Below are 16551 nucleotides of genomic sequence, written 5' to 3' on the forward strand. Positions count from 1 at the left end.
CAACTATTTTAATATGTATTGTTTCATGTAGAAACCCATACAACGAGAGCAATAATTGAGAAGTGTTTTTAATATTTTTCAGACTTGATCTAACCTAACTTGTGAAAACAGTTTCAAAGGAAAGTATATCTGGTGTGTTAATTTAAGTGCAATAAGGCAAAAGAATTTACTTTTTGTAGACAGAATTATTTAATTTCAGAAGATACAGTGAGAAATAACACTGTAAGCACAGCATATTAATGACTACCAGACTGAACATTTTAGAGAGCACTGAGAGTATTCCAAGTATTTTCACCTCTTAATAATTTTTACAACTAAGAATTAACCAGAAATGCAATAAATATTCTTCAAACATACATAAACAAAGGTTCTTGATTCAGAATAATAAGAAATCATTGATGTTCAGACTACTACCCTTTCAAACCATCTGATGAAGGGACCAAATTGAGACTGCAATACAACTTCAGTGATAAATCCTTAATTTACAGGACTTTTTCTTGGAAACCTGGAAAATGCTTACCTGTTACAGCTCTGAGTTTTGGGCATTAGGAGTCTGTGCTACAATAGTAAGGTGATCTAATTTTTTTAGAGAATCGATCATAATGCTATAGACCAACAGCAAAAATGATTTTACCAAGAACTAAAAATAGTTGGGAGATGCTGTGAAACATAAAAAGATGATAATTATATGGCAAACGTCACAAAGAGACAATAAAAGCAAGACACAGGAGATTTCACACATCACTGAATTAATTAAAAACCCCACAAACCCAATGAATCATTACAACAACTTCTATGCAGGTCAGTTCAGAGGGTCATGTTTCAGCAGCATGTGTACTTGTCACCCTCATTATAAATCTCCTTGTGAGGATATGACCTTCATTTAAGGTTACTATGCTCATGTTCCTAATTACATAAATTCACATTTCCATCAACACACTGAGCTTTTAGCTTTCTAGCTGTCATTTCCAGTAAAGACACAAATTTGGTTTTATTACCTGAACTCTGACACTAGCTGAAGCCACAGTATCCCCGATATTACAAATAAAGTCATAACCAGAGTGATTTTATCAAAACAAAATTCACCATGAAAGAAAAAACTCAATCTATATTCTTCTGCAAGATTTAAGAATAATTTATCTTTGTATGCAGCGTAATACATCATCAAAAGACAAGTTTAAATATTTCACAAGGCATCTCTGAATGCCTGACAGTAGAGATTTAGGCCCAGTGAACTGTGTTACTGCATTTAGAATATATTTAAGTATACAGACAGTGGCTTGTGTTTTAAGAACAGCATAATCACAATTGTGTGTTGAGGCTGAGGACAGCATATTACACTGCTGCTTTCTTCGTGGAATAGAAATGATATTGAAGGGACTTCTGTCACCCATGATGGCTGGTTCAGAACAAGCACAGATATAATGAGCCTTGCATTGTGCTGTGTGACTCATCCAAAATTACTCAGTCACCTACACATTGCCAAGAAGGAAGCTTTCAACTGACGAGCAGAAATGCCAATGTGGGATGCTGCTTTACAGAATGAAAAGACAATTGAATGGAAATGGTAAGAACTCACAGAGAAACCACCACCATCACCACAAAACCCAGAACATGACAGGACATCATATTTTTGAGGAGAAAGTGATAGGGAAACCAAAGTTCATATATTACCTTACACCTGGGCTTTCAGCACATCCTCCTAACTATGACTTCTGCTATATTGTTATATATATTATAGGATCTGTAATATCCTGACAACTCAATCTCTATTTAAAATTTTCTAGCCTCTTTTTCTAAGAACTGTAAAAATTTTTTTGAATAAAGTTCAGTTCACTTACAGAAAACAAAAGTTACTGGTTTATCCCAGCTACTTTGACTGTAATTTATCAGCCCAGGCTTATTACCAGAAGTCCCCAGACCTGGTGCAGAAACCCAGGAAGGCTTCATGACAGGAGCCCTAGGTCTGCCCTGGACTCCAAATAGGAAAAAACCTCAGCCCCTCTTCTGATCTGCTGCTGTACCAGCCTCTAGCACAAAGTTGCTTCATAATTTATTCCTAATGTCACCAGAAGCTGGGGAATGCCAGAAGAATTGTATCTACAACATCTCTTGGCAAAACTTTGGTCAGCTAAGGATATGGCCAGTTGGTTCAGCTCTCCATTTCTTTGCTGCTGCTGGAACAGTGACAAAGGTACAGTACCAAACATATTTCTTCTAGGAATGCTTCCAGGAATGATCAGAAAACTGGTAATTCAGGAGATTACCCCAATGGGAGATAGAAATGCGTATTTAGTCCTGTAACTTCCATACAGCCTGTAGCCCTCTCTTTGTGCCCCTCTTTCATCATCTCAACTTCCTGTTTCATCTTCTTTGACTCAGTTAAAAGTGGTGACAGAACAAAGCCCCAGTGAACTCTACTCTCTCCCTCCAACATAGTTTTTCTTATTTCACAGGATGAACACACAGTTTCAGCAAATAAAGTAGAATTTATTATTGTTATGCTCTCATAAATGCTTCCCAATGAAAGTGCAAGTGTGATTTTAAAAAGCAGTTCAGATTAAAGATAACAATCATAAAAAATCTAAACCCAGCTCTATATGAAATACTGTCACATTCCTTTTACCACTCATGTAACAATCACCATTGTTTAGATTCATAAAGTTTAACAGCATTTGCAAGATGAGATTTAATTCTCAAAATAATGATGAATTATCTTGATTGTAAATGAATACAATAGCCAATGTTGAGATAAGAGTGCTCGTCTCTGCATTTCTCCACTTTAACCCAAGCATTTACAATCACAAATTCTACATTTTCCCTCACCTTGTTTAGGATTCTTCTATAATTATACCTGTATAGATAAAGGTAACCTTTCAGTGTGAAACCATGTTTACAGCAGTTACAGAATGGAATTTACTAGAAACATGAGCTCATATTAGAAAATACAAACAAATAAATTTATTTGCATTTTCCTTATGGAAAAACAAGTCTTCTATCAATATCTACAACAGAGTTCTCAGGGTTTTCTCAGTTGTGTTAGATACCTAATTGCAATTCCTACCTTTGAAACTCTTCCTGTAAATCCGTAAGTAATCTGCCTAGAGAGCAGGTATCATATGTAAACAGGTGCAGGAAGTAATTTAGTTATCATCTCTCCATCTCTGTATGGAAAACAAAGCACACTGACATCTCTGGAGAAAGAAAGAAAGAAACTAAGGATGTTGGAATTAAATCCAGCTTAGTTTACAAAAATATAGGACACTCAGTGAAATATGAACAGCTCTACCAAATGTTTAAATCCTAATATTTTATTACAAATATTTATACTTGGCTGATTTAACTAAACAGGCAATGATAATTTACAAAAACTTGAATCTCATTCCATATGGTTTTCAAATACAGATATGTACTTAGATGGAAGTAATCATCTTAACAGAGACTTTTTGAGGTTGTGTGCAGCAGTTGCCTTTCTCTGAATTCACATCAAAATCCAAACTTGTCTGAATCAAATAGACAGAAAGTCACATCTCTCTTACCTCATGCAGCTGAACATCACATGGCTCCCTCATGTCTTTACTCAGAACTCAGAAGGAAAGAGCAAAGAAGGGAAAAGGATCAGCATGCAGAAGCACTGGACAGAGGGACAGAGTATTTAGCTCTGTATAACTTTGGACTGCTGCTAAGCAGTAGAAGAGAAACGTTCTCCTAATGAAACTCCCATTGAAGGTACTTCCTTCCAGCTTCCTGACTTAAAAACCCTCAACACCTTGGATATTTGCCTAGTGCTGGGAAAAATCTTCGCTGATTTCAAGGGTTTATCAGACATAAATAATTTATAATCTGAAACTTAAAACTTAATTACCTAAATACTGCCCCCTTTACACCAGTGTCTAGGGCCAAACTAATGGAATAACACAAGCATGACTGTTGCTTTATTAACCATTTAAATTTTAAAATTTTTGTTTGTCCAAGGTGAATTATTGTAGACTAGAGCTCTTTATCCTTGATGTATCATTAAGGAACCTTGGGACAAATGTTAAATTTCCTCTAGCTGTATCAATTGTCTATATGTATGCGTGATTGACAACACAAAGAAAAAAATACATTAAAAATTGGCATATCAGGTCAGATGTTATTCATGTAGCTATAAAAATGTATCAATCAGTAATTATTTATTAGACATTTCTTGTTTCCCTACTATTGAACAATGGACATGCAGACCATTATTTCTGACATTTCATGCAAGACTGTATATACACACACAGGAGATACATCCCATCTATCCATCGTTTTATCTGTCTATCTATCACAAAGAAAATTTCAGTAATGAAATAATCAATAATGTATCCATTGTGTGGTCCAGCACCAAAATTCCTCTTCAGAAGGGGACAAGGGAGGCTTGGTTTGTTTCCTGTTGCAGTAAGGTCTAGCACACAGTGCTGTGCATGGCAGTGAATGCTGCAGGGTGCTTCATTCCTCATAATGCTTATGCTTATTCATAATTGTCAGGGCTGCCCAGGGCTCCTCACAGGCTTAGCATAAGCACCTCTTCATCTATTTGTATGAATCTAAATAATGCAGAGCCCTCACAAGTCTGTGTTTTTGCACTATCCCAAAAATATCTCCCTGTTGTCCTTCATGAAATGTGAATTCTTGTAAGCATAACTCTGGATTATTTTGCCTGTGTGCATTTGTTTGCATTCTGCAGCAGTCTGTCAATTTAATTTAGTTCTGAAGATGTCTCTCTTTAAGAGAACATGGGGTATTATAATGAGTATTATCTACACAATGTCTCCACGGCTTATTTTGGCCTATATCCTCTGAGGTAAGATGAGAATCTATGAGGAACATTAAAGAGAATGGAATAAGAAGGTGGTGTCTCTGATTTTCCCTATATACATGTCATTTCCTATGGTGGAACTATTGAGAACAGGTTACTCAGAGCTTCTTGTGCCTCTACAGAAATGCAGGAAAACTAAGGACATGTTCTTTTCCTGAGCAAAACCAGTATTTTTTTTCTTTCAATCAATATTGAAATAGTTGCATAGATGTTCAAATTATGAAAAAGATCCTGATAACTTGCTGCTTGTTGCTCTGAGAAGCAAAGTCCTGTTGCAAACCATAACTGATCACATCCCAGAAGAGAGTTCTCTATCCTATGGAACTATCCAATATGAAAAAGTAAAAAACCTTCTTGTAATGAACATTTTGGAAGGAGTAGTTCAGTGTTGAAACTGAGAGTGGTGGGGAAGTCTGCAGACATTTCTTTTCTTTCACTGACATTTCCTTTTTATTCAACTCTGAGTCATCACATTTACTGGTTCCAAAGTTTCAGACTAGCTGAGTGCAATGGGCTTATTGCACACCTACCATGTTTTTGAAAAAGGAGAACAGACCTCTACAATGAGTGAGTAGAATGAGTGAAGAATCAGATCACTCTCTGTAGGATTATACCATAATAAGAAGAGCTTATATAGAAGTATAAAAAAATAAAAGTGTAAGTATAAAAGCTTAGGACATCACTCAATCAAAATTAAAATCTGTTAGCGGCTTAGATGATGGAAGTTTTTTCTCTTCAATTTTAGTATAGATCAAGTAAATTAGGTATAAAGGATAATTAGTGTGTCTGTTTACTTTAAAAAAAACCCCACAAAAATTAAAATTCACACAGTCTGTTGTTTTGAAGTTGGGTATTCAACGATTGCCTTTCTTTTGGGGGCATATGCCCATGAGTATCACCTCAGAGATCTGCAGTAAGGCCTCAAGCAATAAATGAAAAGAAAAATCAGTGCAGGAAGAGACTGCAACTAATAAATATTTGATCAGATACACAAATTCACACAGTTTGATAATGCCTTGAGGAATTTGCCATAATTTATTAACTCCTGCAATGTAAATGTGTGGTATTTTGTTCCTTAAGAAACAGCAAGCCAGTAAAGAGCTATTAATTTTTTCAATCCATTTTTTTTCAGGAGTACATACATCTGAAATATTATAGGCTTATATTTGTGTGAATAAAAAATGAAAACAATAAAATATAAAGAACGGTGCCCCTGAAGTATAGAAGCTGTAGAGTCATTCCCAATTTTCTGAGGAATGATATAATTTTAATATGGGAATTAAAGGTGATTTCAACAATTAAATTACCTTGGGGAAAAATCAGTCTTAAAGTAAAAAATATCTGGAACAGAAACATCTCGTGACACTTATGATGGCTATTTAAATGCTAAATGTTACTTCAGAAAACACATTTGGGGTAGGTTTTACATTTAACTCAGGGATAGCTGCAAGAGTAACATCACAGAATTGGACCCTACAGCACAAAATATGCTTTTCATAGCTACTTTTACAATGCAAAGATACTCCTGTAGTGACAGAATCTTTGCACAGTGTCTGTTGCTGTGGGCCAGGCAGTGCTCCTGCACTTCTCCCCTTGCTGCAAAGGCAGCGATCACATTGGAATACACGGACCTGCTAAAGAGGCAAAAGTGCCCCTCACTGCTCTTAGAGGAGGAGCAGCTCGGTGTTTGTGGTGCAGACACATCACTGCAGGGCCACCGGCAGATGGTGAAAAATGTGCCAGCTGTTAGGCAGCAGGGTGAGCTTCAAGAAAGAAAAGGATTTTCCATTACTGTTTCTTTGGAAATGGAAGGAAAAGCCTTCAATTGCTCTCAGGATGGATTAGAACTTCAGAGTTCTCACTACTAAATACAGCAACTGGGAGAATCTAGGTGGTGTTGGTCTTTCATGTGGATTTTTCTGTATGCCTTTGAAGATGTTCAGCAGTCACACATGCAGGGATATTTATTCACCATATCATGTCACCCTTTGCCCTTGCAATTATTCCTTTAGGAGAGCCTTTAAAAAGGAAAGATCTTTCTTTTTCATCACTCTAAAATGAAATCATGAACTGAAATGCATTTCAGTCTGAATAAAATAATCTGAAACCAAGCATGAACAGCACATAAAAAACATTCATCATCTTCACATTTCTGCACAGTATATTTTCCTGCCTATGAACTCTGAATAGTTCATGTCTGCAGGAAGAACATGGAAAATGTTCTGCTTCTGCAAAACTAAAAATGCTGTACATAGATGGACTTTTTACAAATCAGATACCACTGGGAAATCCTAAATCTGATAGGAAGAGCTGACTATATGAACTGGTGTATGTACTAGGGAGTTTTCATGCATTTCAAATTAAAGTTTGTGCTAATTGATCCTAGTGAATTACATAACATTCTTTAGGAAAAAAGAAGGGCTAACATTTTCCCCACAGTGTCACTGAAGCTGTTAGGGAGAGCATTGTAGTCTGTTAATTTATCATCTATGTATTTACAGGAATACACTGAGTCTCACAATGAATTACCCGCAGGTTTTTTCTCCACATTGCATCTTTATAAAAAAAATTTAGCACAGGAAACCTTAAAATTATTCTTTAACTAATTAATAATAACAAAAGTAAATTGTAAACACTTGAAATGTTTCTATTCCCATTAAACTTGCAATTAGAAAAAGAAATCTGTGTATCCATGATGGAAGAAAAACCCTATAAATCTGGTCTGATTGATTGTCATGCCTAAAGCTAAGGAAGCACTAATGCAGATAAAACATTCTTACTCGAGCCATACGAGTCTTTTAGACACTAACTCTCACAGATATTTACTTCGAGCTGTTTGGGGTGCAAGCAACCCTAATGATTCATCCATTTTTCCTTTGTTTAAAATAAGTCTTCATATTGTGTCACATGACCTTGTCACATGTTGATATTTAATTCCTAATTTTATCAAAAGCACAGGAAAGACACTAACAGAGACCTTTACAGATAATTCTGTGAATGAAGAACTCAGCTGTCATTGAATTTCAGTATCTTTTGTAGGAATTGACCACAGACCTTTCTCTGTTTTGTTTCCAAGGTATTTCTTTCTATTAGAATAACCTGGTGAAAAGCACATAGTGACAGGAGACTGGCTGGACAATGAAAACCCACCAAAGATGATTTCAACCCTTCTACTGACCTTAATGGGCTTTGGATCAGACACCTAGGGAGAGAAAAACGTGATGGCACTGTCTGAAAATATGATAGCAAATTGAAAATATGATACCTTAAATCAGAACACTGCAGACAAAGCCAGAGCAATTGCAGCTGAGACTCCTGACTGTACCTGGGACAGGCTGTGAGCCCTGCTGAGTAGGGCTGGAGGATTGGCAGGAAGATATTGAAGTTTTCAGAACAGTGAGGTGCTAATGAAATAGTTACATAGAGGAATATCAGGTGAGGAAGTCAGTTTCCACTTGTTATCCTGACTGGTCTTAACTGCACAACAAAGTAAACAGAACATACCACACATGATTTTTTATGTCAGAATATGATTTTTTCACTGTTACAATATGAGTTCCTTATGTGGGGCTGGCCTTTTCTTTAGGCAACTAATGACAGGAGAGAGAAAATGGCCTCAAGCTGTGCCAGGGGTGGTTCAGGTTGGACAGTAGGAGGAATTTCATCACAGAAAGGGTGAATAACATCAGGATGGACAGCCCGGGAGGTGCAAAGTCACCGCCCTTGGAGGTGTCTATGGCTGGACATTGACACAGTGCCATGGTCTGATTGACAAGGTGCCATTCAGTCAGAGGTGCGACTTGATGATCTCAGAGGTCTTCTGCAACATAATTGATTCTGAATTTCTTTTTTTTTTTTTTTTTTTTTTTTTTTTTTTTTTTTTTTTTTTTTTTTTTTTTTTTTGGCAGCAGCAGGTTGATAATTATTTCAACTACACTGAGAAAACAAATTCACTGCCTTTTCTACCCTACTAATGAGATGTGAAGGAACAGTGAAAAGGATTGCCATGAGATGGGCACATTGATCATCACCCTACAGATAAAGAAAGTGAAAAGCAAAGGGTAAATTAGAGGAATTGAGCTTCGGAAAATGCATTAACACCTTTGCTGCTGCTTTGGAAAAGATATCATTCTCTTAAAAGGCACATTAAAACCAGGGAAGTGACAAGACATAGAAGGTACGTTCGGCCTCAGGGCAAATACCATCTGGCACTTTTGTTTAAAATGAGGGTGAAGCAGTTAGAGAGCTTTGGAAGTGAATGTTGTAACAGGAGAAAATGTGATACATTGCAAGAGAAGGTCTAAGAGTGAGAGACTTTAGAATATTTTGCTTGTTTTGTTTTAAAGCCGGTGTACATTTTTTAAAAGGTTACTGCATGATTTCCAAATATCACTGCACATCCATGCATCAGTGCATTGTTTCATAAGCCCTGGACTTTTCCACTGTTTTAGTGACCTATCAGTGCTGGGAATCTCCACCTTCAGAGGTTTCTGAACTGATCTGATCTATAAGTAATTGAAATATCTTTGAAAATTACATTATGAAGGGGAGAGGATATGTGTTCAACATAGAAAGATTTTCTAGCAGTGAAAGTATGGAAATTTTATTGCTAATTGGGAAACTAGTGTGGAGCAGAAAGCTTAAGTTCATGGGTCACATTCTTGTGACGTGATTCAACCAGTTGAGAGGGAACTAAATGAACAATGTTATGAAGTAAAGAAGCAAACAGAATAAAATCCCAGTTTCAGGTGAGCTCAGATAATATCTGAGTATATTAGCCTAAGCTGAATTTTATGCTGTAGCAACCTGACAGATGTTGACACCCAAGATAGCTTGTTTAGAGCTAGCTTGGTTATCACTGTACCAGGTTTAAATCTGCACCCTCATGAATAAACTGAACTGATACAGAAAAACCAAAACCCGCAAAGTAAAAGATGACATTTTTCTGTCACTAATCTAAAAATTCTATGAGACTCCATAATAACTCCACAATAAAAGGAATAAGAAATTCTTATTGTGGAAAAGAAATCGACCATAACTGGCACTCCTGAGACTTGATGTGACGATTCATGACTTGAGTGCTAATACAGCTGGTTATTGCATATTGAAAAAAGATAGGCCACGTTAAAGATGTGGCACATATTCAGCACTCTACATCTTTCTCTCTTAGAGCTCCTGGTAAATTAGGAGTACAGGCTTTAAATGCATCTAGAGGAAAATGTTAACAATGCCAAAGTAGAAATCTGTTACAGACTATCAAATCAGAAAGCCAGATGAGTTTCTTTTAAAATGCATGCCAAGAATGTGTTTAATAAAGAAGGAAAACTATTTTTACATCAGATAGGAGCTTAGGAGCTATCTATTTGAGTTTTTGTGTAAGTGGTGATAAAGAAATATTTACTGAATAAAACAAACAACAACAACAACAACAAAAAAAACCACCACTACAACCCACACCCCAAACAAAAAAACCCCAGCAAATTCCCAAGACAAACACCCCAGGACAGATACTGACTGATAAAAGCATATATTAGTGCTCAAGTATTCTCTGTTTGTGTGTGTGTATATATATATAAATATATATATATTCTGATAACATAATAACCTCCAAAGCTGATCCAGTCACATAAACGCATAAGACTGTTACTATGCAGACATTAAAAAAATCCATAATCTATGAATTCTGGGAAAAACTGATGAAAATATTTGCATTTTTATCCTTCCCCAAATGTGCTCTTTTCAGAGACAAAAAAGCCATTTGATTTTGCTATACATAATGTTAAAATACTCAGCTGTTTTTACTGATACTACTGGGTTTTGTTGAATTGATAATTCAAAGTATAAAATGCAAAAGTGTGGATATAAAATCTGAAGCATTTTGCATAAGAAGAATCCAACAGTATAATTTTTTTTTAAAGAGCACTTATAGAACACCTATTTTACTTTCCACAAAATGCTCTAAAGTTTTCTAATATTGTACAGCTAAAAAACTGCAAACGTCGAAGTTCAAGATTGTAACTTACAGTGTTTCTGTTTCACACAAGACTGTTTGAGGACCATTAGTGCTGCCTGGGATTTTTGCCTTCTGTTGTTATTCATTTCTTGTCAGCAAACTCTGTTCTCACTCTGGCTGCTGCTCAGCAGTGTATCTGCATTGTCAGATGTGTGACTTCATTTGGTTTCCTTCAGAGTGAAGGATGGAAGCTCATGCAACTGCTGCTCCAAAGTTTCCAGAGTCCTTTCCACTTGGGGAGAAGCATCATTTATCTTTAAATTTATGTGCACAACATACAAATCAGCTTCTGCATGCAATACATCTTTCAAAACCTGCAGACATTTTGTATTTTGATGGTGCTCATGGATAACTTTAATAAGCCTTATCCTTGGTGTGGCATCCAGAGGTGCCAGATTTCCCCTCCTAGGAACTGCCAAATAGAAAAGGCAGAGGGGAGCAGCAAGTGCCTTTCTGCTTCTCTCTACCTAATGACTTCCTAGTAAACTGTGAGGATACCTGAGGAAATACAGACAATACCTACCTGCAACTCCACCTTCTGTGGCCTGTACCATTGCTCCTGGTATACATCACATCTGTCTCTGTGGCGTTATAGAAAGGCACAGCTGGTAAGGAAATGCTTCCTTTTGAGATTTGTCATCTGAGTTCTCATGATTTGCAGTACTCTACCATCTGGAGATGAAGAATCAGTAGCATTATACAGGTTTTCCTCATTCTTTTTTCTCTTTCTAAACATTTTTTTTTTACTAATGTATGTAAAGGCACAGAGGTAAAAATCACCATTCTTCACTGAAGAGAACTCTGTACTTCCTGTCATAAAAATAAACATAGGTCTTGCCCTCGTATTTATATGAAGCAGAGAGGTCAGAAGGGCAAAGATTAAGTATTAAAAAAAAAAAAATCACAAAAACCTTAAGCAGAGAGGATTGCCCTTGTAAAAAACTGATGTGAAAATAAGTTAGAGAGACTTTTTTTTCTCTTGTTTATAAAAAAAACTATCAGAAGTGCATTCTTAAAGATACTGGGAAACCCCACAAAATTACTTTAATATCCTGGGTCCTGATATGTGATCAAAAGATGCAGTGAAGGTGCTGGTCATCTGCCTAATGCCAAAAGCTGACTGAGAGCTTTGGAACAGAAAACAAATTCACAGAAAACCTCTCACATTAGCCAATAGTCTTACATACAAGATTAATCATATGAGATCTTATAATTTTACCAGTCTGTACAGAATTCCAGCCCACTTTGCACCTTCCTTGATCTTCTCATCTATTTCTGTCTTCAGCCTTTCTTTTATCCAGCAATACAGAAAACTCTGTGAAGAAAAAGAAAACTATAGGGGTTTTTTTAAATAAAAATCCTCCATATTTCTTATGTATTTGCAGATAAAGGACTGTTCATGGCTGACCATGACAATATTATCTAGCTGGACTTGCATACTTCAAAGTAGTTTTGTGGGAAATAATAAGTGGTCTGAGAGCTAGCAGAGGATGTCACACTAACAGCTACTAAGGGCCATTGTCACCCCTTGTCACCTGAGCTATGCAGGATGGAAAATCTACTAAAGAGCAACCAACTTGAAACACAAATAATAAGAATTCAATTTACATTACACCATGATCTCCTTTAATTTTCATCCATTGAGGTAATTATGCATTCACTTAATACCAGGGCAGCCTAAGTTGACCAGGATTAAGTGACAGGAGAACTTTGCAGATTAAATTCCTTTAAGCAGATTCACATGGTGCTAATAATGTAGACATCAACAACAAATGGTGGTGAATAATGAAATGGAGAGAGGTAAATAACATACAGTTAGGTGAGGCTAATTTTACCAGCAGGTGCTGAATATTGTCCAGAGCTATTACAGTGCTGAAAATAAAAAAGCCTACAGTAAATGTTTCTAATGCTATAAGTTACAGTCTGCATGTTACTACTCAAATTGTATGCAGTCACCCTGTATTCTGAGGTGTCAACAACAACCTAATTGCTAGCCATTTGTTCTTTTAATGTTTATTTTGAGAGGTGTTTCTGGGAAAAAAAAGTTTAGAAAGTGAAAAAAGTTTTAAAAGCACAAGGAATTATGCTGGAATGCACAACTGAGAGGTCACAGATACTTGGGAGCATTTACCATTTGTGGATTTTAGTTTCCACCTGTGTGGCTTATTAGGATTAAAATCCTTGAACTGCTGTGATGAAATTGATAAAACATATACAGATATGTATAATATTATTATATGAAACCATTATGTCATCTGGTGGTAGCTAAATTCTATATATTCTATAGAATCTATAGAATATATATTCTATATATAGAGAATATATATCCAATATATATTCTAGATATTCTATATAAATTCTATATATTCCACATAGTGATATTTTGACTCTGCATGTAGGCAGGGCCAGCTCAGCCTCTGAGAATACTTGGCTTGAATCCCCTTAGGCAGCAGAGAACCTCAGTTTTAGGTCTTTAACGTTTTTGAGAAGGGTTCTCACTGCTAGGTGTCATATTTACAGAGGAATTTAGGTATATAAGTTCTTCTGGATTTCAGTAGGAGTTAACATATATAAAATTCAGATAGATGAGTTAAGATAAAAGATAACTGAAGAATTGATCAAAAGCTTATTTTATAAAAGGGACATTGTTACCACCAGGTTGTCTTTTTTTCTATTCCAGCAGTTAAAGTTTAAAAAGAGTAAACCTACCTGAAATAGTCAAAGAAAGATTAAAATGCTATTTATGGGAGAGGCATACTGGATGTCCACAAAATCTCAATATCCTGCATATTTTTGATGCCATTAGCACTCTGTAAGATTTTTTGTAATAATGCCAGTTAACTAGTGATAGTGGCAACAAAATTTATCAAATATGAATTCACAATTTCAGTTGTCATGTGTAATCCAGTAAAGAAAAATCCGCTGCTTTAAAGGCATTTTTTTATTCTCATTGCAATTAATTGAAAACTAGGTCAACAGCCACTCCAGACAGACAGTGATATCAATTGTGGGGAAATGCTGCGCAGAAATAATTAAGTGCTTGCTATATTAAATCCAACATTAAGCACTGACATATAAATTTGAGAGCAGGTTCTCTTGCTTCATGTTATATGCAGTTTCAGGACTGCAACACAATGAAAACGTCACTTTTCTTTTGTGCCTCAGTAATTGCTATGAGATAAACATGCACAAGAAAGATGCACACATTCCACATGGTAATGAGTGGATTTATATATAGAAACTAGTAATTACATTTTCCTCTTTTTTTTTTGTATTACATTAATTGGTAGTTAATTTATGCACCTGATTTCTCAGGTGCTTGTACATAGTCATTAAAAATGACCTCCAAGAAAAGCAGGAATGCTGAAAAATGAGGCAGGATGGCTGTTACTAAGTATAGCCCTTTTCTGTGTAGGGAAATGCTCTTGTAAATACAGTAATTATACATGATGGAAACTTTCATAAACTTTTTCAATTCAACAGTATTAAAATGTTAGTAAGAGACCTCTCACTATTTTTCTTCTAAATCCCTGTTTACTACTTTGTTACAAAATTCACCAGAGGGTGAAATCTGATGTTTACCGTATTAATCTGAAATTTGAAACATTTGTATTGTTTTGTTATATAAAATCTGCCCTTTTTCTCTCAGAATATGAAGAAATTCTTTGTTATGTTCCAGTTTGAAGAACGAAGCAAGAAAATGAAAAAAAAAATTGTTTTACTCTGAGCTGAATGAGTGGACTAAAAATTTAGCCTTAACATAAAACGCTGAGGCTGCATAAAAGTACACATTGTACACAGGACGTGTACAATGACATCAACTCTAACACAAATGTCCTCAAAGCTGCCAAGTTGTGAAACACTGGCTGCCTCCTTCTATTAATAAACACCTTACAGGGGGGAGCAGTGCATAAATAGAGGTATTCATTTTCTGGAATAAATTAATCAATAATATTTGAGATTCAGACATACCAGTGTACATAGTACCCACAGCAGCTTTACAGATGCAGGAATCCAAGGCTACATGTATTGTCTTTAGGGACTAAGTCTGCCTCTCCCAGTACTTTTACAGAAGCATTAACTTTTTCATGTGTATCTGGTGTCAGGGAAAACCACTTTCCTCACCAGTAGCCCACCTAAAATTACAAAAATGCATAAAAAGATTTTTCACCTGCATCCTTTGGTCAAGCCAGAATAAATTCAGGGTTGTCAAAGTTTTAAATTACCTTCTCCTGTCATTGATCCACTGTTGCTTTACCTCTGATACACTTTGGAATACACTTGTCACGTCAAGGATGTCTGTGGAGGTAGATTCACTGCTCTGTAGAAGAGAGACCAACAAGGGGTTTTTGAGTTTTCCTCTTGCCATGCCTGAATTCCTCACTTCTAAAGGGAAGGGCTGAACTCTGCAGTGTTAGGAAGACAATTTTCCAAAGCTGTGTAATGTCCAGTTCGCTATTGTGCAATGTCAAAGGTCTCTAAAATCACTTTAAAAACTCCATTAATTCCAATAGGAGGATTTCTTGAGTATCCTAAGGTTTAGTATCTTGCTATATGAACTGATACAAAAATGTGAAGATGGTGGACTGAAGTCTGTGTCTGAATGCTTGAGATAACATTTGAGTAACAAGTAATAACCAGTCCCCTCTGTTGTGCTTTACCTGTCTTTTTCTAAGCTTACCAAAGCTTCATAACTCAAACAGAAATGCTTTTGATTGGGGGCCACATTTTCCTTGGTACTTGCATGGTAGCTAATACAATGGACTATAATCAAGGCTTTATTGAAAACTAAATATTAAATAGCAATAGAAACTCATATAATACCAACATCTCTCTTGAGCACAGCACATTGATTACCTTATACCTTTCATAGGAGAATTTTAAAAGCAAAATAAAATGTGGATTGATTGTATTTCAAATATGGAATGGCATTAGGTATTGTACAAGCATGGCAAAATTTTCTCAAAAGGAAAATGCATACTAATAGCTCTCAGGCCAACTTTGTTCTGCTTCCTTTTTCATTATAGCTGATGTTTCATTTTAACATGTACATTTGAAACTCACTTTGTGTTTTAATGGAATGCTCTGGGCCAAATAGATCCCTGGTGTAATGTTGCTTGTGCGTGTCAGACAACTATTACAATTTTTAATGGCATGAGTTTGGGGTGGCTGCATTATTCATGTGGGGTATATTGATAAAAAGGTCATACAGGTCAATGCATGAATTTAAAATACTTCTACAGGTCAGAAATGTATTCTTTACATACATTTAAAATGTGTGCCGATAGATTTTGCTTTTTTAATTGATGAGTAATGATATTTATTTTACTCTCCATCTATGAGGTCAAATTTCATTAGCTAGACTTTGCAGGCTCCAAATGAAATGAAGACTACAATAAGCTTTAAATTAGAAAGTACCAAAACAAAATTCCAATGTTGTAGCAGATTCTCATTCTCTTAAAAGATTAATGGAGGAGACTTGTAGAACAATTTCTGTATCCTGTGGCTATTCATTTAGCATACTCATTATGCTGGACATCATGTTCTGTTTGAGCATTTGCAAGAACTTGCTCTATTTTTTAGCAGTAAATCTCCTGATTTTTCTTCATTATGAAAATAACATTAGCTTCTACAGGACTGTCTATAAGAAATACTTGAAAGAGATCATTATATTTCTATATCATCATAATAATAT

The sequence above is a fragment of the Prinia subflava genome, chromosome 9 (genome assembly GCF_021018805.1).
Source record: "Prinia subflava isolate CZ2003 ecotype Zambia chromosome 9, Cam_Psub_1.2, whole genome shotgun sequence".
Lineage (NCBI taxonomy): Eukaryota > Metazoa > Chordata > Aves > Passeriformes > Cisticolidae > Prinia > Prinia subflava.